Source organism: Cygnus olor, chromosome 13, assembly GCF_009769625.2.
Source record: "Cygnus olor isolate bCygOlo1 chromosome 13, bCygOlo1.pri.v2, whole genome shotgun sequence".
NCBI lineage: Eukaryota > Metazoa > Chordata > Aves > Anseriformes > Anatidae > Cygnus > Cygnus olor.
Genome location: NC_049181.1, coordinates 6,337,891 through 6,363,836, shown reverse-complemented (window position 1 = coordinate 6,363,836; position 25,946 = coordinate 6,337,891). Strand labels below are relative to the sequence as shown.

The window sequence follows — 25,946 nt, the reverse complement described above, 5'->3', positions numbered from 1 at the left end:
GCAACGAAAGCTTTAGATACCATGTGGCCAGAAGAAATTAAAGCTTTGCTTTTAAATTTTACTGGCATTTAAATAAACTGATAAAGGCAAAACTCAGATACTGGAGGGTAAAGGGTAGCTAGAAAATTTCCAGTGACTATTAGCTGTATTATAGCAAGCAGACTTTAATTCCTCCTCTTCACAGACATTTGTATTCTCATTGAAGACACTGAAGCAAATAAACTTCTTCCCTTCCACTCCCCTCCCACCCACCCATCCTTGCGTAGCACACGACTGGCTCTTTCACCCGATATCCAGAGGCAGACTGAGCACACATTAAGCTCTTCTCCTGCCCTGGGACAACAGCATACTAATAGACTTCCCCCATGCTAGCCCCCAGCCATTTACCTAAGATGCTGTTTTTGACTTCCTTGGTAAATTGCCACAGGAGCTGTGGCTTTATATTACTGTGACACATTTTCCCCCAATTCAACAGGCTAACACTTTCTACATAAAACTGTTTTGTTGTGGTTAGCTGAATCACCTCTTGTCTCACGGAGCACTCACAGCCTTGTCGTTAGTGTGATATTAATATTGTCCCTATCCCTGGTGGACAGGCAACACATGAATAACCCTGCCCACAGTCCTCACCTCTTTCCGAGTCACCAGGACCTTTGGTTACAGGTCTGAGCCACACTCACAGCTGTATGCAAAAATGTATGGAAATGTATGGAAACAAATCAGATCAATTTCCATGTGCTGAGACACTTCTCCAGTATGGCCGCAGCCACCAAACTCTGTCCAGCAGGATCCCAGCCACAGGTAGTGTTCTGTGCTGCCTGCTCTGCCTGTAGGCAGCTCTAATCCCGCTGTTTTGGTGCAGCGGGTGCCTTGGGGAGGCCTCGCCTCCCTAGGAGAGGAAACTGCAGCCTGCCTGTAGTCATTTTTTAGCAGATTTCAAAGGACAAGCCAGTCAATTCTAGGAAGAAATCCACAGTAGTAAATGATCCTATTAAGTTTGGTGTGCAAGTCCTGAAGCTGAGCTGAAAAAAAAGAGTGATTTAATAAATGAGGGTAGTTTGAAGACACACTCGTAGCCACTAAAGGTCAGCCATTGCAACAGTTACCATATGGCATAATGTGCAGGTGGGAGGCAGGAGGGAAAATGCAGGCTCCCAGTTATCACTGTGTGGTATTTGGCAGATGATGGGCTTTCAGTGGTGACACTGTATACATCACTGAGCAGATTCTGCAGTTAGACCGTAGCAACCTTCATTCAATCAATGAGGTCGCAGCAGTGTCAACACCAAGGAACTATAGTTTCTTGTTTTCCTCAGATGAGAATTTCTCAACAACAAAAGAATAAAAATACCCAAACCAATCTTCCTTGCAAAGTGTGGGTGTGATTATCACATGGTGTATGTCACTCCGTGCAGCCCCATGATAATTGATGGGGCTGTACTCATTTAAAACCAGCTTGGATCTGATATATAAACATCTAGCATTCCCTTTAGCAGTCAAAATTAACAAGATCTTGTATTTTTTGAAAGCCATGACTGAATATATACATATTTTTTTTAAAGAAAACTATTGCTTATGTAAATAAAGAAATTCCCAAGGAAGTAAACTTTCTGACAGCTCTTGGTTCAAAGAAAGAAAACAAGTAGCATTATATTTACCTGAGAAACCCCCTAACTAGTGATTCTCAGTCACCCAGAGGTGGCTGATTGAAATACTGCATCATGCTTGTGTGGCAGCTTTGCTGCAGCCCATTTTTACAAGGTAAAAGAATGCATTATTTTGGAAAAATGCAGTAATTAGGCCAGTTTTTAAAGTCATTTTAAGGCTAAACTAAATTCAGCCTGTCTTTTCTAACTGTCTACCAGACATCAGCAATGCAAACCTTTTCTTCACAGATCTTAAGGTGAAGAGTTTATAAAGGATGAGAAGATGCCTCGGTTTCAATGTTCTAAGTAGCTGGCTGATAGACTAACAATACATTACAATTTAAGCTATTTATACTGGTTTTGTGGAACTTGGCTACAATCATGGATGTAATACATTTTACTTTTCTTCATTCCCTCCAGTTCTTTGTTCTTCCCTCTTAGATCCTGAAATTGAGTCCTGTGTTTCAATACATCCCTACTCAGAACAACTTTTTAATAATGTAATTCCTTGTGAACACTCAGCTTTAGTCTGAATCAATAGTAAAAGCAACTTTTTGGTATTACTTTGTGTCATCTTTAATGAAAATTCAAACTTCTGTTCTAGGCACAACCTAAAATCCTAGTTATGAGAGAGAGACAAGAAATTTTAGCAAAATTGCTGTAGAGATTTCTGATGCAGACAGTCTCTCCCTTAAAGTAGCTCAAAGTTGCAAGAGCTTTCAAAAAAGTTCAGGCAAACTTACAGTCTGTATAGCTACCCAGTAGGTCCATATCCACTTTTCATGAGCCACTAAGCAGATATAAGACTGTAAAAGCTAACAACTGAAAAATAGTTCCCTTCATCTGAGAACCAGCTCTTTGGATAGGGGATATGAAAAATATGTAGGAAGTCTGCAATCTGCTTGTGACTATAAAAATTTGAAGATTGTTCATTCTCAATTTTTCACTTGTGTGCAATAATGAATTTAAGTCATCAGAAAGGCAGGGACAAATTCTAGTAACTGAAGTCGATGGGGTTAAATATGTGATTTATGTCAAGGCAGAATTTACTTTGTAATCTGGATTTGAACCAGGTCGTCTACTGATGAAAAGCTACATCACCTATTCCTTGAACCCATGCTAACCTATCCATATTATGACATTGATTTCTGCACTCTCATTACTTCCTTTTACACATTAAGTCATTGAGTAGCCACTTTTTTATCACATCACCCCTGTTTTTGCCATGATATTTTATCTACTTTTTAACACTAGATAGAGGCCATTTTATCCTACTGCTGAAATCCTTCTTACACAAGAACATGTAATCCTTTTTATTACACAGTGCTTTAATAATGTGCTTCTTTGTTAATGTCCTGTTCATTTCAGATAGTTTGATACAGTAGCTCCTGACTGGATTTAGTAGTTAGCAAAAAGCTATGTTATCTTTTCACAAACGGAAATACAGTGTTTCATTCTTATATGTTGATCCAGATTTTTACCTAACATATGCTTAAGATAACATGAGCATCTTTTAGCAGCAATGTGTTTTTGCAAAATGCATGGTTCATTGCTGAAGTAAAACTAGAGCTGGGTAATCTGCAAATTGCGCTGAAGTAAGCAAGAAAATGCCGCATGGTAGCTGCAGAGATGAGAAGGTGAAGATCATGATAACTGAAACTACCAGAGGAACTCAGATAAGAAGTTAAACACAAAGACTGGAAATTGGCCAGCAGATCTAGGTTAATGGTCTTACCCTTGGAAAACTTCATTGCAAGTACTCAGCACCTAGGTTTTTACAGCTCATCATGAATAGCTGGGTTATCTAATAGCACTGTAAAGATGGCTTTGTTTCAGGGTCAAAGTCTGAAGGAATGGGAAAGGGAAGAGCAACATGTAATAATGTTATTCTTTTTCAGTAAATCTGGTGTGTTCCTCAGAAGTCTCCCTCTCAAGTGTAGTCCAGAATCAAAAGGTGTAGCTCCAAATACAGTTTCAGGTATTCAAAACACTCAGATATGGGTATCTCATTATAGAGAAATACCAGAGCATGTTAGATTTCAGCTTTTCACAGCCATAGGGTTCAATTACCTAAATACAACAGTCATTATATATTCAATTATAACTTTGTCCACCACAGAAGCTTAAACACAAACCCATCCCAGTCTACCTTCAACAAAATGAAAACCAGTTAACTAAATACCATAAAACTCAGTAGGAACACTGAGATATGTATTCAAGTTATTTTAATTAACTATACAAGACAGACACACACAATCTGCTCCCTTATGAAAACCCAGATGTAGGCTTAGTACATACTACACCTGGAGTGAGAAACATGACCAGATGCTAAGCAACCTCTCGAACCAGCAAACTCTGGAAAAATCAACATTTCTTTCTACATTTCTAGGCCTGTCCAACATCTTCAGCATTCACCCTGAAATAACTTTTGCAGGCAACCAGTCAATTACCACAGCCAGTTCTCCAACCTGCTTTTAAAGTATCAGCAAACAGTCAGGTATTTTGACATCAGCAGGTGGAAATGCCTCATTACTTTGCAGACCTAAACCCACAGCTTAATTAGTAACATAAACATCTATAAAGGAACAAAAGGTGAGGGACAGCTTGTTTAGCTGAGCTCCCATTAAATGATTGCCTAAATTTATGTACACTGATCTACTTGGCCTCTTTCTCCCACATCCTCTTCTGGTATGGTGCCAGGTTCATAGTGTGGGGATCATACTGAGTTAAATGAGTAGTGTGGGGTGCCTTATCTGCAAAAACACACTTTCCCACTGTTCGTGGTATTATGAGATTCACACAAGTTATTGCAAATTTTGCTGACTCGGGTTTTGTGAAAAAGTAATTAGAGATAAGTAGTATTGCCAACCAGTAGTTTGAGAAGTTTCAACAGAGAACACAGATCAGCGTCTCACACGAGTAATGAAGATATTTCAGTACTGGTGGAGCTTCTGCAGATGAAGCACACTGCCACAGAGCCAAGCTTGCTGGTACAGAAAGGAATGTCCTGCAGCACATCACAGAACTGCACAGCATGTGACAAGCATTTTGTAACTTTACCAACTGAGAGTCACATTTCTTTCTAAAATGGGTGGAAGTCAATAAATTCCTATGGATAAAAGTTGTTAATTGATTTTGCTGCCACCTGTGAGCCAAAGTAAGCCGTGAGTATAATATTACTTACTGGCATCTTCACACTATAGCGAATATTTCACACAAGAGAACTCTAGACAAATTATTCTAGTCCTGTGTCTTTTTATTGCTGCTAATAGCTTGTTTCAACAAAGAGTCAGACATTCCAAAATTGATGGGAAGAATATTGACATTGGCTTAATAAATCCTTCCAACCAGAAAGAGTTGGACAAAGGGAAATAGGTCATAGTTTTCCTTGTGGACCTGTTCCATAATTAAGGAGCTTGGGGCAGATTTTAAAGACTAAGAATTCCAAAACTTGTGTCAGTTTGTAATTCCTCTGATCATTTTTTCTCTCAGTGTGCCCCTCTACCATCTAACTGCCTTTTCAAGTCTGCCCCTTGAACACATCCTTCCTTGGCAATTTATCTCTCTGCATATCCTTTTTGATATGCAGGAAGCTTAGATATACTACATACTGATGGCTTAAAGTGATGGGCTGTAGAAATAAAGCTTTAACTAAGATGAAATTAGAAAATCTGGAAAACCACAGTGACAAGGTTGCCTGAGCAGCTTGTTCCAAGATTAGTGATGTGTAATGTTAAGGTTTTAAGAAAGAGAGTTTTTCAGATTTTCACAACAGAAAATTCAGCCCACCACAGACAGCTTAGCACCACTTGACTGCCAGAGCTGGACTGATTTTTATAATGGTCATTAATATCAGTTACTTAATAGGCTGATATGTGAACAGCACACAAAATCTCAATTAGTACTTCTGTGACAATGTAGTAGTGAAATAGGAGAGGTATCCAGGGGCAGAGGTAGGAAGGGGAGGAGTCACCCACTTGGGATCTGTTGCACAGGGTGACAGAGCTCCGTCTCATTCAGATGCATAAAGAAAAGGAAAACAACACTTTCTTAAAAGAGATCCAGCTTTTATAACACAGGAGTACCTGGAGGACAACAGAATAGAAACAGGGTCCATCATGCTGGTGAAAGATGGACAAATGCTTTTAAAACTCTTTGTTGGCACTTGACAATGAACCTCAGAGGTAGAGTTAAAACAAACCAAAGCATGGTTTGTTTAAAACAAACAAACAAACAAAACAAAACAAACAACGCCCCCCCAAATTGCATTTTCCACAGTCTTGTAGATAGAGCTGTAGTTGATAAGACCTGTAAGAAGACCTTAAAAAACATACCTTTACAAGTAAATTTCTTTCTATCCGGGGAGTTAATATAAGAAGGTAATTTTCTAACCACTTCTTCCTCCACCAGCCCTTTTGCTCTCTGAAGGGCGAGTCCATGTTCAAGCAGACTGGGATTTACAAAAATCTTAACAAGCACAAAGGATTTTTTCTAAACCCTTCTCCGCTCTGTTGCATGTAGTTTTGCCAGCCTTATTCTCCTTTTATTCTCTCTCCTACATGATACCTCTTATCTCTCCCTTGCTCAGCCTCTGTGACTGATCCTTTACGAAACTCTGCATATCTGCTTGGCCCATTGCCTCAGCTGTGGGGACAAAGCTCTGCTCACTGATATCTCTCAATCATGAAGCGTTTGTTTCTAAATCAAGTTCAGGGCACTTTAGGAAAGACATGAGAATATCTCATCTGTCTTCTTGTCTACCTGGAAAGCTATAGTCAGAGGGGAAAATAGAGATGTTTGGGAGAGGGGCAGGAGCCCTTCCACATAGCAGGAAATTGTGCTTATGAATGTAGTCTCATTTGGAAGGAGAAACTACAGTTTTACTCCATAACTCCAGCAAATAAATAATGAGGATGGGTGGGAAAACTGACCTTCAGCCTGATCTGAAAATAATTTCTGAATGAAAGTGTTTAGGCTGACTGCTAGAGGAAAATATGGCTCTTGAATGTGAGAAGGGCATGTAAGAAGAAAGCTATGGTGCTTAGACTGCACACAAAAGGTCCGAAGCTGTGCTTCAATGATTTTCACCTCTCAGTGAAAATTTCCTCTCCCCTGGTCATAGAAAACACAGGTCTGTACTGAACGGCTGTTTGTTCAAGAGCAATTTTCTTTCAAGTTCTGGCAAACGGTTCCTGTGAAAACTGCTGAGAATTCAGTACCACAGCTTTAGAAATGGGCTTTTCATTAGTAAATATCAAATTACCTTGCTATTTTCATATAAGGCACTGTTCAGTAAATAAAGAGCGCTGATAATTGACACAAAAGCCAGGCATTAAAATTTAAGAAAGTGAAAAAATTTTCTCTGTATTGGCCCTTTGATTCCATCCCAGTGCAGCTGAACTCTGCCTACACAGAACCTCTACTTAAAAAACAGCAACAGACTATCCTTTTTTTCCTTTGTACATTTTTCTGCTTTGTGTTATGTAGTTGTACCGACTTTGCGGAGTCATTGCAGTTACTTGTAAATGATGTATGAAAAGAAAAATTCCTGTCCTTTCTATGCACCAAGAGAATACTGGCAGCTATCAGCAAACCCAAGTATGCTGCTCGCTTATATTATATTCAGCCTCATCAATGAAAGATCCTGAACTGAAAGACAGTTATCCATCCAATTACCTCTATGGCTACTTCAAAGCAGACATATTTCAGAACAGCATTTCTTTGCCCCCTTATTGCCTCCCCAGTCCATCTACAGGTTATAAAGATTTTGGTTTTAAAGGGCAAGTTTCAAAGTTTAGTGGGAAAGGCTTGGGAAGGGGCATTTCTAAAGGCTCAGGTGTGGTTTCCTCTGGCACCACAGGCAAGAATTCCCCCAAAGACTGATCTAACAACCAAAGAAGCCATTGGCACAGTTGGAAAAAACAAAACAAAACAAAAATTAAAAACAAACAACAATAACAACTAAAAAACAAACAAACAGAAAAACACTCAATGAGAGAGAAAGAGCTCAGCTTTTTCCCTCTAAAATTCACCTTCTCAAGCAATGGCGTCTTAAAGCTTTTGGATGCTGGATTCTTAAATCTATAAAGTGGTTTGAAAGTGCCTGTGTGTTAAAGGCTGGCAAGGATGCACTCATTTGTGGGAAGTATTCTTGCTCTGCATAGGGTGAGAAAAGACAAGGCAAGAAATGGCTGGGACATCTGGTGTCACTTAGATCAGGGCTGTACATTTGCAATGCTCTGCACTGACCAAGTACATTTAGATTTCAATTCAGCAGCTGGATGTTAGGGAAAAAAAAGAGAAAGAAATCTTTGTAACCAAACAATCCATCTAAAAAAATTCCCCCCTGCAAATGCTTCTCCATTATTGCTTTTGATCCCACATTACCTCCCCCTTTGCCTCCCTGGGAGTTTTAGAAAGAAAGCTAAAAGAGCTCAGTAGACATTGATCCTTCACCTGCTTCCTGGCTGCTCTGCTCCTGTAAGCTGTTCTCCAAATGGATGTATGGGCAGACATGGAAGTCAGACACAAAGAAGTCCAGGTAGAAAACCCATCCAAAGCTGGCATAAAATACTGCATTCACTTGCCTCTTCAATTCGTCCACAGCAGACCAGTTCCAGACAGCAGTGATCATCTTCTGTTGCGAACGGCCACTATCTGGACAGAACAAAACATTTTTTTTCCAGAAATCCTGTTTTTAAGATTCTATTTCAAGGTTAATCATGTTCTGTCTTCTATGCCGTGTGGAGCTGTGATGTCTGTCCACAGAAATACCCAGTCAGGCTCACGATCCACAGTGTTAGAGACTGTATAAAAACAGTTTTGGTGAGAAAAGTATGCTATGATTAAAGGTGTTTGGCAGGAAACTCTTTGCACATTGTTTAACACTTCCTGCATCATTCAGTTCTTCTGTAGTTCACTCATTTAGATCTTACAAAAGCCTTCAGTGACTGAACACCTTTGCCAGTTCTTGCTTCCTTCAAGTAGCTACTGTGGGCTAAGCACAAGTACAAGAATTACCACCTAAGTTAGCCCCAATGCCACTGCTCTGTGGCATTTCTTCTGTCTCTTGAGGCCTGTGAAGTTGCTCTGAGTCACCCAGAGGCTACACAGGTCCCCCGGCACTGGTCTGAAATGCAGGGAGAGCGAAGGCAGCTTGCAGGCAACGTCCCACCGTCACCCCTCCTGTCCTACCTAGGGTGGGTGAATCTCAGAAATTACACGTCATGCATTCCTCAGGAAGGAAGAGTATTTCAGAATCACATTCATGAATATACTGACTAACACAAATCAAGGTCATGTCATAACCAAGGCAAATTACAACTTTAATTCAGTTTTATTGGCTGTGGGATAGATAATGGACTTCAAGCTACATTGCTGTCTCTCTAGCATCTCTCAGAAACATTACATTAACTCAAATAATGGAAATAAGAAGGTCAAGGTTTGCTCTAGAGCAGATCTTCTGATCTATTAGCTCAGTAACAAGAGCAATAGTGTTTTTTTTTTTTCTTTTTTTTTCTTTTTTTTTTTTTGAGCCTGATCTCAAAAGCCTCACCTTGCAGGTGTCCTTATACCACTAAGTAAAACCGAAATGCATCACAATACACTTGATTGCATCCATGTAGAAATGTGTAGTGCATTTTAAAGGCCTGAGTTTGTAGGGCTCCTAGTGAGGGAAGACACTAAGAAAACAAGGTTTCCTAAGTAAAGATGAAGAAGTGACTTTCTGTTTGCAAGAGGTATGCTGCTTTGCTGGGCAAACAGCTTGTTGTTTGAGTTTGTATGCTCGCTTTCACTTAAACTTGACATGGTTGATCTCTCTGTGCCAATCACACACAAATATGTACATCAAACTGTGTTTGCATAATGCAACCTTACAGTTAATTAAGAAATACAAAAAGATTTAATCTGGATTGACATTGCCAAGTTAGCTAAAAGAGTTACACTTTTTTTTCTATTCTTGAATAGAAATAGCTGTTCTTGAATGAGGAACCCAGTATTTCAAACTTGTATTTAACTTCAGCCCTTCGCATGTACAATCACTGTGGATTTATTATTACAGCAGAGGCATGATGCCAGACTTCCTAGGTGACATTTGCATTTTCACCAAATTATTAGCCTTATATAAGATCCATTTCTAATTTACTGTTCCTCCTGAAGGCTTAGGATATATTTGGTCAATCAGTTCTTGTAAATCACAGACTAATCTGAGAACTGATTGTAGTTTTGCCACTGGAACATGTCACAGTCCTAAGCATAAGCTCAAGAAGAGCACTGCCTTGTATAACCCAATAAGATTGGGTGGTCTGGGAGAGAGGGGATCCAGCTTCACATTGCCTCTACCTTTAAGAAAGTGCATACAACAGAACTACACATGATGCTGATTGCAAGACAGTTTGCTATTGGTAGCGTATACAAGGTATAAAATTATTTCAGAAGTCTTTAAAGTATCATATATAAAACACTAAAGGAAGCACAGCTATCTGGCATTCTTGTGAAGGCTGGAACATTGGACGTTATGTATAAAATATTTAAGAAATGCAGTTTTGATGTGTTATTTTCCACGTCTTTTTGCCTGCAAGTGGAGAGGTGGATGGGATTCCCAGAGAGTTTCTTTTTGAGATTCTGCTGACAGCTCTACAGATCCACTTCCTTTCAAGCCCTGTTGGTTCTCTTTTTAAGGAAAACACAATACAAAACAAAACTGGTACATCTTCTCCAAACTTTACAAAGAAAAATAAAAGAAACTTTGCCTACAGAGAACTTTGGTTTTAACTATTCAATTTATATGTGGTTTCATTAACTCCAGGTGCCCTCAAGTCCCAGGAACACGTAGCAAGTCACAAACTGGCTGTTTGGCCCTCATACAAAACCTGTACCTGGCCACCAACATTAAGCATGGCAGCCTCACAGAGCTAGGTGGCTAGCAGGTTTGGATGTCTTTGAGACAGTACATGACAGAGAATACAAACAAACAAACAAACAAACAAAACCAAAAAAAACAAACAAGCCGTTTTAAAATTTGTACTCAACTACTTTAATTTGAACCCCCAGATTTCTAGTGGCTGGGAAATGTGAAACTTCACAATTAAATACAAAAACCTAGCTGTTCAGTGTGACTTTTTTTCTTTTCTTTTTTTTTTTTTTTAAATTTATTTACTCTTCACTCTACTGTTGTGTATGTCACTTGACTTTGCTTTTGCTAGAAATCTTTACGGTACTGACTTTTAGCTAATCACTACTGGCTACCTGACTGTTCCAAAAATGAGACTAAACAGCAGTACATATTGTCTGATGAAGGAACAGAGGGCTGGAGGAAAGACTTCTGGCTTCTATTTTGAGCTCTGCTACTGATTTTCCACATATCATTTGGCAAACTGTGCAACTTTCCTTTTCCCTAGCCTTATACTTAACTAGCAAACAGTTGTGAAAGTCAATATTTAGAAAGCATTTTGAGATCCATGGACTAGAAGTTTCAAACAAGTTTCAAAGTTTCACCGCCCATAAATGCCAAGCATTGTTATTGACTATAATCTCCCTGTCAAACGTTAGGGGAAAAGGTAGAGAGGGATGGGGAAAAATCAATAACGATACAAATCTGCCACCTTCACAATAGTGTAAATTTATGACCCCTTTCATAGGTTAAAGGTGGTCTTCTGTTCATTATTGTCAGTCACACATTAAAGGTGCTGCTGGAGCTTGGCACAATACAGGTAGCAGTTGAGAAATCCAGTTAGCGGCCTAAAACCGTAATGCCAGTGCTACTCAGAAGAAAGAAAGGAGGAAGTATTCTCTCTCCTCTCGGTTTTAATTGCCATTATGCTATCTCACCAGCTACCCACTGCAATATTAGTCTCAGTTAACAACCTGATGGCAGATGCCCTGTTGCACGATTGATTTTTATGTCTCACCTGTATGTCTCCCTTATGCAAGTACCTGATTTAGGCAATGGATCTGAAACATTTCTCAAGTTAATTCATATGAAGGTGTACCCACAAGACATTTTTGGTTAGATCACTGCTCATGTCCACCCATTTCCAAATGAAGACAAGGAAAAGTTGATAAAGTTCCCCTTTGATAGTGATTTTAGGCTGTACGTCTCGGACTCCCATTTGTGATGCTCCCTACAAACTGGCAGTACAGCACTGGGTCTTTGCTAGCATCAGTTTTTAAAAGCTCTATCCTAAATCACTGATACATATTGTATCAACCCCTGTAAATAGTGGTTCATGATATTACTCAGGATTTACATGTTAGGATAACCACCACATAATATTGTTGTCACTACTGATGCTTCCACAGGAAGTGGAGTCTGTCTCTTAGCAGAAACAGACACCTAAGAAACAACTGGTTTTGCATTTGGGGAGTTATCTGAACAAAAGTGAAAAAAAAAAGTTTATAAATAAGTTTTTAATTCAGTTATTTATTGGTTGCCTTTTTAACTTCTGTTTGCAAACACCTGCTTGCACTATTTTTCTTTTTTACAAGATCCCACGTTTACATATGCAAGGTATCAACAGGCAGCTTGTTTCACAGGTGGATTCACCTGTGCAGAAGCTTAGAAATTAAAAAAGCTAGCACTGCTTCTTACCCAGTAGCCTGCTTCAAAGCCTGACAAACAAGCAGGAAGCCCCTCTCCTCCAGGATCCAATCTGTCACAGCCAGAAACCAGCCTGCCTCCATCCATCAGTGGAGCCACGCTGATTTTCAGCAGCTGGCAGTCTGGTCCCATATGTCTTAGCTGACCAGTCACATAGTACAAATAATGAACAGTCACAGCGAAAGATTAATGAACTCCAGACCACAAATCGCCCATGCAAATGATCCTGGGATTGCAAGTGTTTGTGAGCAGTGAACACAACTGCAGCTTCTCGCACAGCTTACAATTGATCCACAAAGCGCATGTGAAACAACACGGATGTGAAAGCCTCAGCAGGACAGAGCCACTAGCACAGCATTTCAAACCACAGAGACAAGAGCAGTGCATGCGATTTTGATCAGGAAACCAAATGCAAACTTCAGCTAAAAAATATTTGGTGAATATTAATTCTGCCAACAAATGCTATTTTAGGAGGATTGTAACTACCCATGAATTTAGATTGAATTTGATAAAACTGTTTCAACTCTAAACGATGAAGAAATGTTTCCAATACACACCAAATACTTAATTCTGTTATTTTCCAAGGAAAATATTATGGCTTTTTTTTTTCCAGTTCAATATCTACTTATGATTTGAACACTTTAAAGTGGTAATAGAAAGTGTCCATCATCTTGAAAATGAAATTAAATATTTAATTTGGATATGATTGTTTAAGTTTGGATCAAATTTGGATCTTTGTCCATAATAATAACACACGTGATACATGTATGTATATACATGGAGGTATGCATGCTTTCCTTGCATCTGGTTAGGCCAATGAAACGGAAAAAGCCCTTCTGACAGCTTTACACAAGTATTTCTATCAAAATGGCAAAGCCTTTCCTTCACACTCATAGCATTCAAAAACCGTGGTTGCTTTTCTGACCCTTTGCAGATCCTCAGACTTGCACCATGGCCCTTTCCTCCTGGCTCTGCCTGAAGAGCTGAACTGACCTGATGGGTGTGTGGCACCCCCAGAGGCTCTCAGGCAGGTTAGAAAGCACATACTTCTTCAAGTCCATGTGGCCCTGCAAGTCTCTCGGCATTTGAGACTGCATCACTTAGGATGCCTCAGATCCTCCTCAGTCAATTATGGAAGGAGCCTTGGGAAACCTCGCAGTGTGACCTGAGCATGGTGCTGAGGGGACGGGACACATTACTCTGAAGCAGACAGAATCAGATGGCATCCAAGAGGTTGCAAGTGTGTGGAGAAAAAACTCAAGATATATTTTGTAGTTGCTAAATTTAGATTGCTCCCCCGAGGCACCAGCCTTCAGGGATTTCTGCTGTGGGAAATAAAGTGGCAGGCACGCATGGGGGGGAACTTGCTGCTGCTCTCCTGAAAGCCTCCCTGAATGTGCTGTGGGGAAAGACAAGGGGACAGAGCAGGACTGACACTGGAACAATTCTTTCCAAAGTCTGGAGTTTAATTTGCCCTAAAATAAAGCAACTTGTTATCGGGTGTAAAGCACTGCTTCTGACCTTCAACAACTACAACGAATAAACCAAATAACATATCTCTTATCATATTCCCCTTTCCCCTCTTTGCTTCAGAAATACTGCAGAATATGTATGGAAATAATCACATGAAAAACAAGCAGTCACGGAAGGTTTTCTTCCAAACAGGATACAAACCTCTTGGTTAACAGCAATGTCACAAAGAAGCTGTAAAACCCCCAAAGTCATTTCCTTCTTCTAATTCACAATGACATTAACAAGATCTGAACCCTGACCTGCAGGTGACTAAATTATGTTGCTAAGCAACTACACTTTTGAAAAAGAGAGAGAAAGGAGGAGCACTACACTCACCCCAGGTTGCCAGTACGGGGTTCATACGCTTTGTGTCCGACTCCCCACACTCATGGTGCAGCACAGGAGCACTCCCCTCTTTGGTTTTGGGAAGGGAGCACAGCTCATGACAGGTGTATACGCAGTTTTGGATTTTTCTTTTCTTGAGAGGCTCCACGCAGACAGGTATACAAGACCATCGCTACAGCTAAAAATGACAAAATGAAATATAGCAGCCATTTTTCTTGGAGAAGAGGTGCTTATAAATTCACTTCGTCCAAAGTATCTCTCGCTTCAGCAATACATCAAACTATGCAGCCCCATCAGTCTGAATCAATTAGAAATTACTCACCAAGTAAATTACATTGAAAAGCTTTGATTTGTTACCAGAGTTTGTTACTGTTCTCTTCAATCTTAAAAGACTGAAAGCAAAAAAGTAATAATCTGACAGTGATAGTGAAATGTAACTTTTATTGAGATGGATGGGAACCTATTTGCCACAATATTTGCTTTTAATAATTTAATTTTTCAAACACTGCAAAGAGAGCCATAAATATTTGATTGTGAAGCTTTCCAATTTATGGTACATTAGTTTGCACTGGTTGCCTATCTTTCCAACATTTTTATATTTCATTTCTAAAAATAATTCTATCAACAATATGTTCATAACTACCTTTTACTTTGCCTTCTTACCGTGTTCTTTTAACTTTCATCTGTCGCAGGTTAGTAACCTTTCTACAAAAGGCACTTCAGGCACTGAAAGAAAATACAAAAGGACAACTCCCTTAAGAAAATATTTTTTTTTTACTGCTTTGGTTCATTTTTGAATTCCCTTAAAGGGCCAGCTCTTTCTGTCATGAAGGTCACTGACAAAACTTACAGTGATTTTGGTGGGAGCAAGGCTTGCTTCCCTCATTAGCATTGCTCATGGTTACTGTGACTGCTGCATCAATGAACCACAGGGTTTTGTAATTGTTAAAACAGAAAGCATTTCCCAAGCTAAAACATAAAACAAAATGAATACCAACAGAATTTATGTTACTCATAGACCAAGTTTCTATCTAGAAAAATTTCTTCTTGTGTGGAATTCACAATTGCTGGATAGATCATAGGACTTTGCCATTTTTGAGGACACCTGTGGCAGATAAAATTGCCTAGCTGGACTTCTCTGATATGACAGTTCCTACAGATGTGTGTAAATAATGGGTGCAAGAGCTAACCTTGAGCTCACCTGGTCTTCAGCCATATTTTAAAAGTTAAAGAAGGTTAAGAGCTGAAAGAGCTTTTATCTCCTGTTATACCTAGGTGCTTAACAAAGCAAGGAACGCACACCCCAGTTACTGCTGCTGAATGTTCAGACTGATGGATTTCACCTAGTGAGAAAGATGGCTTTGCTCCTCATTGATGACTGGATGCTACCAGCTTCTGCTTGGCTGCCTCAATTGGATATTAAAATAGATCATTTTGCAGATGCCAACTACAGATTTTCTGGTAAAATACATTAGCGTCCAAAGAGTTTTTCTGACAGTGTGGCTGCCTTCTAGGCTGGTTATTTCACCTTGGATCTGTCAGAAAGTTCTGGTGCTGGAAATACCATACTAACCCCCTCCTTTCACCAGTCCCAAGCCCCTGCCATTCCTGACCTGATATTCTTAGTGGAAGATTAAAATAAACAATGTAGTAAAATATAATAGTATATAATAGTAACAGCAAAAATTAAGACAAATGCAATTAAAAAGCATTTCTGACATAAGGTACAGCTTCCTAGGTAAATGTCAGCTTCTAAGTTGTCAGTTATAGAGAAAATGACTCAGAGACTGAGAAAGAAGGCAAAAAGAAGAGTCAGGTTAAGATCTTTTAAAGGCTACTAAGGAGATGACAAATGTAGTTCAAAGAGTGTAGGTGAAGAATGAGTCATTATTAATGACCAAGGGCTTTAGTTATTGGTGCTGAAAAAAAAAAAAAAAAAACACCAAGAAAAAAATATTATGCTTGAAGCTTTATACTGGCATAGAGTGGAAATTATATGCAATCCCTGCTAAGTGCCCGATTTTACTGCTAGAAAATCCCTCTGATTGAAATGTACTTCAAAGTAAACTACTTCAGAATTTCTTTGCACTGTTGGATGCCCAACCAAAGGTCATTTTCTCCCTCTCTGTGCATCATTTTAGCAATTTTTTAAAGTCATCCCCCCACACCCTTCTGCAGTTTACTTTTATTTTTCTAGACTTCAGAGGGCCTAAACTGAAAATTGGATAACTGGGTTTGGAAATGAAATGCAAAATAGGGAGCCTAGGGTGATTTAAAATGAAGATGTTTATTCATTACGGACCTTTCCCTGCAAGGCACTGGCCACCCTCTCATGCCATTGAACTCAATAGGCGCGAAGGGGTTACAGCACTGCAGCCCCTGGTGGGAGCCGCAGGCTGGACTCCAGCTCTCCCCCTCCTCCTACTTACAGCCCAATTCCTCACAAGATTTAGTCTTTCCTAAGGCAAATTCCCACTATGCCCAGTAAAAATCCTCCATCAAGGAAGCTTTTTTCTTAACATTTTGGGATTCTCTGGCTCTAACAGCTTTCTCACTTGCTCAGTGTATTTTTTCCTCTCCTGATAATCAGAGCACTGATACAGCACCCTGGTTAGAGGCTGAAAGGACAGAGTTCCTCACTTTGGTTTTAAACACATCTGCTACTAGTAATAGTGAGGAGCACATAAAAGGTGGCAGTGTTAGGAGTGAAGCAGAAGGCTGTGTAGAGGAAGTAGTGGGCATGTCATCCTCTTTTGTTACTTCAAGAGAAACCCCATCCCAAACCTTCCAGAGCAGTAAATCTCCTCAGGGCATAAATTGGGGTACACTTCAGTGTAGGTTCAGACAGCTTACATCTCACTGCTTTGGCTCTGCTGCTGCTCTGTTTAGGACACTGTAGAGCAGCCTGAACATTACTCTGCTTTATCCTGGCTTAAGATCAAAGGTAGCAGGGCACTTTTCCTTCCCCACCTATGATACATGCGAGCAGGTGTTGGAAAGAAATGATTAAAATCCTGTAACAGAACACAGCAACTGAAGATCACCATCAGAACAAGACTACGGCGTGGTGCCTGCTCCTGGATCTATAAATACCGCAGCAGCAAAGCAGCTTTAGCTGTTCTAATTTGATGATTGCTTCAAGACTATCTCTTAGACTGATATCAAAAGAGCTAATTCAGCCGAAAAAACTAATGTTGCCAATCCTCCCCTCTTCCTCCCCCTGCCTCCCCACCCCAAAATAAATAAATAAATAAATAAATAAATAAATAAAAAGGTTAGTGTTAGCCCACTGCTTTTTGATCCAGCCTACCAGGTACCTTATATGAGCACCAGCACCTTCAGACCCTGAGCATATGAACACTCCCTTTGGCAGCTTTCACACTGCAGGCAGTCATAAAGCTGCAGTGAAAAATCCTATCCCTTTATTTATTTTCTTTCTCTGATGCACAAAACAGTAAGTAGCTTTTGACTAGTGTGTGATCCAAAGGAGAAAAGAAAACACCAGAAACAAAAGAACAGTTAGCAGTCATGAGAAAAGGAGAGACCTGTACGTCTCAGCAACGTGGACTCCTGCAACATATGGCATTATGTTTTTTCCTACTATTTTCAGTAACAGCAATATGACTTTTGTCTTGCAAAATGGCACTGTATGTTGCAAATATAGTGTGTCCCGAGGCCTTTCAATTTTTTTGGGGTAGAATACAAAGTTGTGCTTACATGGACCTCTATGCTACACTGACAGGAGGGAAATAAAGGGGAAAGAAATAGGATGAAAAGAAAAACTCTTCAGGGCAAGCTAGTAATAAAAGAAATGCGAAGTTTTTAAACTGGCCAGGGCATTGGCATAGCACCCAGGAAACCTACATTCAGTTTCCAATTTCTGGTGTAGTACAATACTGAGCAGTTCTCTTCACCTCTCACTGCTTCCATTTTTTTTTAATCCAAAAATGACACTACTAAACACCTTTCCTTATATTTGTGCTGTGAAGACTAATTCATTATTAATAACTGAGAGAGGTTCAGAAACACAATGATGCGTGGCATATGAGCTGGCAGAAACTCTTCTATCCCCTCTGCACCACGCTTCATTCAAAAAGAGATAAAGGGGTTGATTTCTAGCAGGAGAGCTGTGACTGCTGTGGATAAAGGTTCCCTACAGACTAAAGAAGGCAGTATTTGAAGGTATTTAGTGCTATAGCTTTCCCTTCTCAGGCATCTTTACTCTACATAAAAGCATATTTACAGAATCCATGCTTCAATGTGCTGTGCAGGGAAAGGCATTCATTTTCCCCCTTTCCCCCCACCAGTTTTCCCTCTACAGCTGATCTGACTATCTCCTGCTCCAGGCCCCTCACAAGACACAGTGTCTTGTCAGCTCCCTTCTCACCTGTCCCCTCAAAAGGCCATAAAAAACAAAAGAAAACAAAAACAAAACAAAAACACACTTACAGAGCAGAAGCTTATATCACCCCCTGCCTCTAAAGCCATTTCAGTTTACCTAATAATATTCTGTGTGGATCTTGATTTGAGGCCTGGGTTTGTCCTCAGAAAAATCACGTATCAAAGAACAAACCCAAAATCTCTTTGAGAGAGCATACAATTCTTTACTGACTGCCTATGCTAAGGAGGTCAGAGGATGAAAAAAACCCCATCACATAACACATTTCTAACTGAATCACTGGAAGGCACTGATAATGCAGTGTAATGGTATGTAAGCACCTATGCAGCAAAAACGACCATCCTCAGTACTCAGTCAGCCCAGACCGCAGCTCAGAGAGGGGTTAAAGGGACAGCTTGGAACTTTACTTGGAGTTAATACCAACTTTTTTCAGCTTCTTCCTATTTCTGAATAAGGAAGTTGTAAAAGACTTTTTTTTTTTTTTGGGGGGGGGGGGCGGGGGGTGGCAGGAAGGGGGAGATATAGCCACAGTTGTGGCAGGGAATTTAAATATCTGATGGTAGAAATAGTGGCTGGAATTTTTGGCACTAACAATGGCTTTTCAGGCTTTTTCAGAATTCACAAAAGTAAAGAAACTTCAAGAGTTACCTGAAGAATTCACAAGAAGTTGCACTGTGAATGACAAGGACAAGCCAGGGGCCTAAGCAGCACTGAGACAAGTTCAGGACATCTTGTGACACTCTACCAAACAAGGTGAATTGAGGCCATGGTATGCAACTCTTCTGACCTTAGCTTTTGTTGCATAGGAATGAGGACAACATGGTAGAACAAATGCAGGCAAATACATTCCAGTACTTCATAAATGCAAACACTCCTCCTCACAGGATTTATGCCAGTTGACATTCAGATTAATTTATTTCTTAATTAGGATTAACCACACTTTGCTAATACAGAAGGAAAGTAAATGGCATCAACTGCATGGAAGGTTCAGGGGCAAGAGCAAGGTTCATTGTAACCAGCACCTTCCAAATTCCTGGTCTAAACTCACTTCTTATCATCAAGTCTCTCAAATCTACAGCCCAATTCACAAGTAGCGCGACCACAGGCAGGTTGGGTAGAATACAACCTTGTATACTTATCACAGAATTATTTCTGTAAATAATATCTCTAAACTCACAAGATTGCCTGGAAAACAACCTCTGGTTTATATACGCAGAAACTGGATGAAATCCTCTAAAATCCACACCACATTTTACAAAGCTTTCTGCTGGTAGAGAAGTTCAGGATTTTTAATTAGTGCTATGCAGACATGAGGCCAGACGTGCAATGTTCAATAAACCAGTTAGTTTTTACATCAGTAATGAGTCTTAGAATATTAATGTAGGGCCTTCAGAAGTCAGAAACAGAAGAGTGAATGTGCAGTGATCCTAACATTACCCCCAGGTACACGTAAGTAGCAGAGATATTAACGACCTCAACAGTATGAAGTTGTTTTTTTTTTTTTTTTTTTTTTTTTTTTTTTAAAAAAAAACAATCTGTAGAGGTGGAAACATGTATTTCTCATGGGTTAATATAATCAGCTGCAGGTAGATTTCAGAGGATTATTTCCACTCTTTTGAGAAGAGATTTCTTTTGTGGGCATGATAAAAATTGTTAATATGTTGCTGCTGTTTTATTCAAGGTGAAAATTTCACTTTAATCACTTTCAAATAAATGCCAAACTCAACCATTACTCCCTTCTAATAATACTGAAGAAAATAGTTCACACTAAATCTAACATAATGAACACAGCACTTTCATAGAGAACTAAGTGTTCTGAGCTTAACTCCCCTTTAATCCATAATTCCTTTGGAACTATGTATTACATCCATATGAATACCAAAGAGGTTTATGATTAATGTTATTTTAATGAATAATAATAATAATAAAAAAGATGATGATTTACACAGAGTTATTTTCTTTTCTTTCCTTTTTTTTTTTTTTTTTTTTTTTTTTTTTACACATATAGATTTGTTGGTTAGAGACTCTAATATATTTAAAATAGAGCACTCCAATCTGATTGGGATGGTAATATATTTCAAAAATCTTCTAAGCATTGTGAATGCATAGCTGAATTGAGCCAAGAATAGCTGCAGGCTCTGACAAGCCCCAGGTACTTCCTGGATTTTTCCCTTACCCAGGCTGTGCTGTGGAAGCATGATGTGAGCTGCACATCCTTGGGAGAAGTGACTTTGCCAGCACGTGTAGCTGGGCACGATTCTCACCTTGCACTGGCCTGAGTCTAGGTTTCCCATCAAGTTACTCCTCATGTATGGTGACAGATGATGTGAGATGAGACCTAGCCATACTATGCATCATTCAGTACGGAGGAATGCTGGGTCCCAGCACTTACCCTTTGAGCAAGATCCTTAGCTGTTGTAAATGCCAGCAAGGTCACTGGCAATTAGTTACACCAGCACAACAAACGACAGTGAGTTATAAATGGCCTGATTTCCAAAAATAATGGACAGTTAGGGAGCTCTCACATAAGGACGGGAGCCAGAGTTTCTCAGTCCCTCTGTATGGTCACATTACAATCTTCAGGAGGGCTTTTACTGCAGCAGCCAACTCACATGTGCAGAGATCGAAAGCTGTCCTGCAAATGCTCTCTGCATATGGAGTGGGATTACAGCAGCTGGTGATATCAAGGGCTGTGGTTCTCACCCTGCTCTCTGGTACAGAGCTGCAATACCAGCTGCTTCTCACCACTTGCTCTCTTGCCTTCTAATCTGAGGCACTAGCTCTGGCCAAATCTATTTGGCTCATCTTTCCAAGAAAGTCAAGAAAGTGAAAAAAGGGTTGTGAAGCAGTGATAGTGCAGCATAAGCCTGCATACAGTGTATCCAAATAACCTATTAATGGAAACCCTTTGGCAGCTGTTTAAATGCTGTGAGTAGAGAAACGTCTGCAGTCAGAACTCTGTGGGATCCCTTCCTGAAAATGCCATCACCATGTTGTTATAATTAAAATAACATCCTCACCAATGCCAGCTATCTTTATTAGGTACCAAACACTGAACCTCTTCCCAAATCACTGGGGTGCAAATTACTCTTCAAAAACGTTTCTGGAATTGATTTAAACATAAGCTTTCACACTGGAGTGAACCTTCCCAAGCACAACAATTGTGTTCCTACCCCTAGGCACTGTGGTACCCCTTCCAGAGACTTCTGTGTAGTTATTGACATCTGTCTGGATGCTGCAGGTTTTTTTCTGGACTGAAGTGTCAAAAGATTCTAGATCATACTCCATCGTAGACATATACATATATATATATATATATATATTTATATTTATATTTGTCACTTTGACCAGGGAAACAACTGCCCCAGTGCCTTAGAGGGGGACTCCAAATGAAGGTTTAGTCTGGAAAACAGATTGTTAGTGTGAAACCAGGAAAGCCATGAGTTGTACATGAATATCCACCAAAATTAACTCAAGTGATGCAATTTACTATAAGATAACTAACTAAACATTCTCATTTTTAGCATGCAATTGTGAAAGTTTCCTTCTAGAGGAAAGTTGTGGTGGTGTCTGCTTTCCCACACGCCCGCCCAGAGATCTGAGCACAATCCTGTATGCTGCTAGCAGATATCAACCCAGCCCTAATGTAAACATTATTTGACAGGGTTCATTACTTGAAAAGGCAAGAGTGATAATCTGTAAAAACTTCTCTCCTATTACTTGCAGTTGGTGTTTGATTCCCTAACTGTTACTCACAGCCAGCCCAGGAACCTACTTAACTCTCCCATGAGAGAACTCAGCATTTACTCCAGAAACATCGCTCTCTGGACCAAATGTGGCAAGGCAGAATCTGGAGTGGAACTGCTGAAACTGATTCCTTAAAACAAAGACTCCAGAGGGATTTTGAATCTCCAAACATGAAATAGAACAACCCACTTTTTAGCTAGAGGATGGCTGCACAAAACAGAATGAAAGAGTTTGAAAGCAGATCTCCCCTTCTCAGTTCTCATCACAGCAAGTACTCAGTGGCTTCTTTTGCTGCAACAAGTTACATACAGGTGACAGAAATCTACTGGGAAGGGACTCACATATCTCTGTATTGGCATGTTGTACTTTTTGAGAAGCCATAGGGTACCTGAGGGAGCAGCTCTTCAGAAGGGTGCAGGTCTCCCATACAGTTTGTATCACGTCTGAGTCCTGGCTGCTCTCTGACCTTCTCAACAGTTTTCCTGTCTGCTAAATCTCACATCATGACTTCGTGCCCTCTCTGTACTCTGGGGGCATCCCTCAGATCTGTCTGTGTCCGCAGAACTCATCTGACCAATGCACAGCAGATGGTACCACAGACACAAACAAGTCCTCCTCCCTGCTACCTACCCACACTCTTTTAGAGGATGCAGTAAGCCGCAAACAAACAAGTAAAACATGTGCCAGGACTCTCAAAGGAAACATACAGTTTGAAAGCTTCTCTTCCAACTTCTCAGGCTAAACACCCTGGGTGTTTGTGGGAGATGCTGATCATGCCCTTTCTGAATAATCACATGCTAGTGGTTAAACGTTCTCCATCCCCTTTCCCATGCATACTGCAAGACCTTTGACAAGTAAATGGCTAATGAAATACTCACATAATTGTTTCATAATATGAAATTTATGTTCTACAATGCAATCTACATTCAGTCAACAAACTAAGAAGCAGAACAAAATCTGGTCTGCAAGAAACAGAAACAGCTTTTCCCGATGCCAAAGAGAGCTGATCAATTTACCCTGGATTTTCTGAGGGCACTGACCAACAGACTGGAGAATATTTAATATTTGAAAGTGCATCTTCTTCTAACTTGTATATCACCACTAAAGTTATTTGTTCTTCTCCCAGCTTTTAGAAATTACCTCTGGTTTCTAGAACAACTTGGATACTTCCTTCATATACAAAATGTCATTCCTGTGCCTTACAAGATACACAGTGTATCTGCTGGTCAAAGCCGTCCTTCCGAAACACAGGCAAGTGCAGCCCAGAGTGTCTTTTACTGATAAAAATTATTGGACCACAGTTTCTTGCAACTAAATGTTTAAAACCATTGTTCTAAATGTTTAGAACCATAAAAAATACATAAATGTTAAGGGAGACAAGTAAGCAAACAGATTATGTGTGTGTTGGATGACCTCATTATTCCACTGTGACCAGCTGGCAACCTGCGACTTTCTATGAGACCTACAGACAGCTGAGGCAAACTTCTGCTACATGGACTGTACAAGGTGGAAAGAAAGTTTCACAACTGATTTGCTTTTTTCAAAAAGGTTTTGTGTGTTCTTCTCTATAGAGGAAACAGTGAGAAACTTTGCTCACTATCTCTTTCTAACAAACAGCTGACAGCTCCACTACTTTTCCAGGCATCTGGCAACTCTCCGGTTTGCCCTTCCAAACTTCTTCTGGGCTGCTGCCTTTATTGCCAACTCCAGAAATATCATTTATAGGAGAGGAACTTCAGAGGATTCTATTTTATCATTTTTTGCACTGGTGTTTCACCTTCAGTGTTTTGCTATCAGCTTTGCCATAATCACGTTTTAGCATCTGCTGTGTCAGCATCATGTTTCAGCATCAGCATTTAACCATCAGCTGTTCCACCATATGGCATTAGAAGCATCAGCAGTACAGCACTTAAAGCATACATATGAACAAACAAAAAAGCACTTTCAATTCCCCTCTTCTGCCTACTACCCTTTCTTCATGTCATAGCCACATTTCTCTGTGACAATAGAGTCCCCCAATTGTCCTTCCCTCTTTTTTTTTTCAGAAATTCATTATTCAGAAATACATCCTGAAGGGAAGAAAAACAAAAGAAAGTTAAATTATTCAGTTCCTCTATGCAAATTTGAGAGAATTTCTCTCGTGATTTGAATTTCCCCTGAGGTTTTAAGGTCCTATGCTATGGTAGCAAGCTAAGGGTCACTGACTGTCATGTTTTCAATCACACTACCATTTGGCATAGGAGCTTCCCAGCAGCAGTGGCAGGAAGTTTCCTTGAGTGCTGGGCTGAATTTCCAAGGAGTGCAATCTTTAGTACTTTGGAAGATGAATTTAGGACACCCTTCAGACTCAAATTCTTCAGAAGGATCCAATTTATTCTGCAAATGTTTAGTGTGCAGGACAGGTTGGTTGAAGTAAGCAATACTAACCCTGGCTGCAACTGCATGAGGCTTTTGTTTTTGCTACTCAAGGGATTCACAAAAGCCTTCAAACAGAAAAGGAGAGCATACTTTCACCTTCCTGATCATGCAAGTCAGGGAGGTCAACACAGCCTACTGCCTAAATAGCAATAGCTTATGTGACAGCTTGGTTTTGCCACAAATCTTTGAGGCATTATAATCTACAGCTATATCCCTTTATGCTCCTGACACGTATTTTCTTCTCCTGATGCAGCCTGTCTAACTGAAGCTCAAAAACGGTCTTCCTAAGCCAACTTTGCACAGTAGAGGACCAACTAATAAGCCTTTCAGTACATTACCACTACAACTTTTGTGACTGGTGAAATATTTTAGACCCACATTGAAATGTTGGATAGGTCCTGAAGTCTGTGAAAAGTCATTCTGTCTTTATGCCCCAAAACAATATAGGAGTCTTGGTATTTGAGTATTCCAGTAGACACATCAGATACCATCAATTTCTTCTGATCATATTAAATTCCCCACAAAATGGTAGCAAATGCGGCCTTTTTTTTTTTTTTTTTTGGGGGGGGGGGGGAGCTGCAATCTGCAAAACCAAAGCATGATTTAAATCCTGACCAAATGAATTTGATTTCTGCTTAGCTTACAAGCAATTAAGTCTCAAATTTGTTTTGAGTAAAGAGTGCCATTTTTCCACCTAATTGTAAAATTTGACAAATGCAAATTTTGTAGGCTTCACTTTGAGTGTGAAATTTTCCAACATGGTGCCTGTTTATCTATAGAAAGCTGTAACTAGCGAGATATCCTTAAGAAAAATGCAGCAGAAAGGGAATTAAATGAGACATAGGACTTTTCACCATGGTGGTCAGAGTCTAATCACTCCTTCCCCTGTTTTGAAGAACACTCAATATGAAGCAGTAGTTTTCCATTTTATAGTGTACTAAAGGAAGAGTTGATCTTTGGAAACCAGTTATGAGCAAAGATGCTGAACTAAGATTACTGCAGCACCAGAGAGCTGACAAAACCCACATAGGAAAGGAGAGCATTAGCTGATCTCTAATGGTGTAAATCAGGGTTACCAATGCCATGGACACTGGTGCAAACAATTTAAAGGAGGATGATTAATGTAACAGCTGACAGAATTTACTTTTTGTATTTTTAGGTCATCACTGATGAAACATTCTTATTAACTTTGATTCAAAGTTTTAGATCAGAAAGTCTGAATATGCAACTCTAAAAGATAATTAGCATTATTTTAGTTGTCAGGATGCTAGTCTCTAAA

At 39.8% G+C, this 25,946-nt stretch overlaps 1 long non-coding RNA gene across 1 annotated transcript in view; it reads right to left on the bottom strand.

Moving 5' to 3' along the window:
• Positions 1-263: 263 nt before the first annotated feature.
• LOC121077540 overlaps positions 264-25,946 on the bottom strand; it is a 286,128-nt gene continuing 260,445 nt past the window's right edge. The window contains exons 4-5 of the long non-coding RNA XR_005824129.1: positions 8,103-8,303; positions 264-1,022 (exon numbers count right to left, since the gene is read on the bottom strand). This is a non-coding gene — a long non-coding RNA (uncharacterized LOC121077540). The remainder of the gene's footprint in view (positions 1,023-8,102; positions 8,304-25,946) is intronic.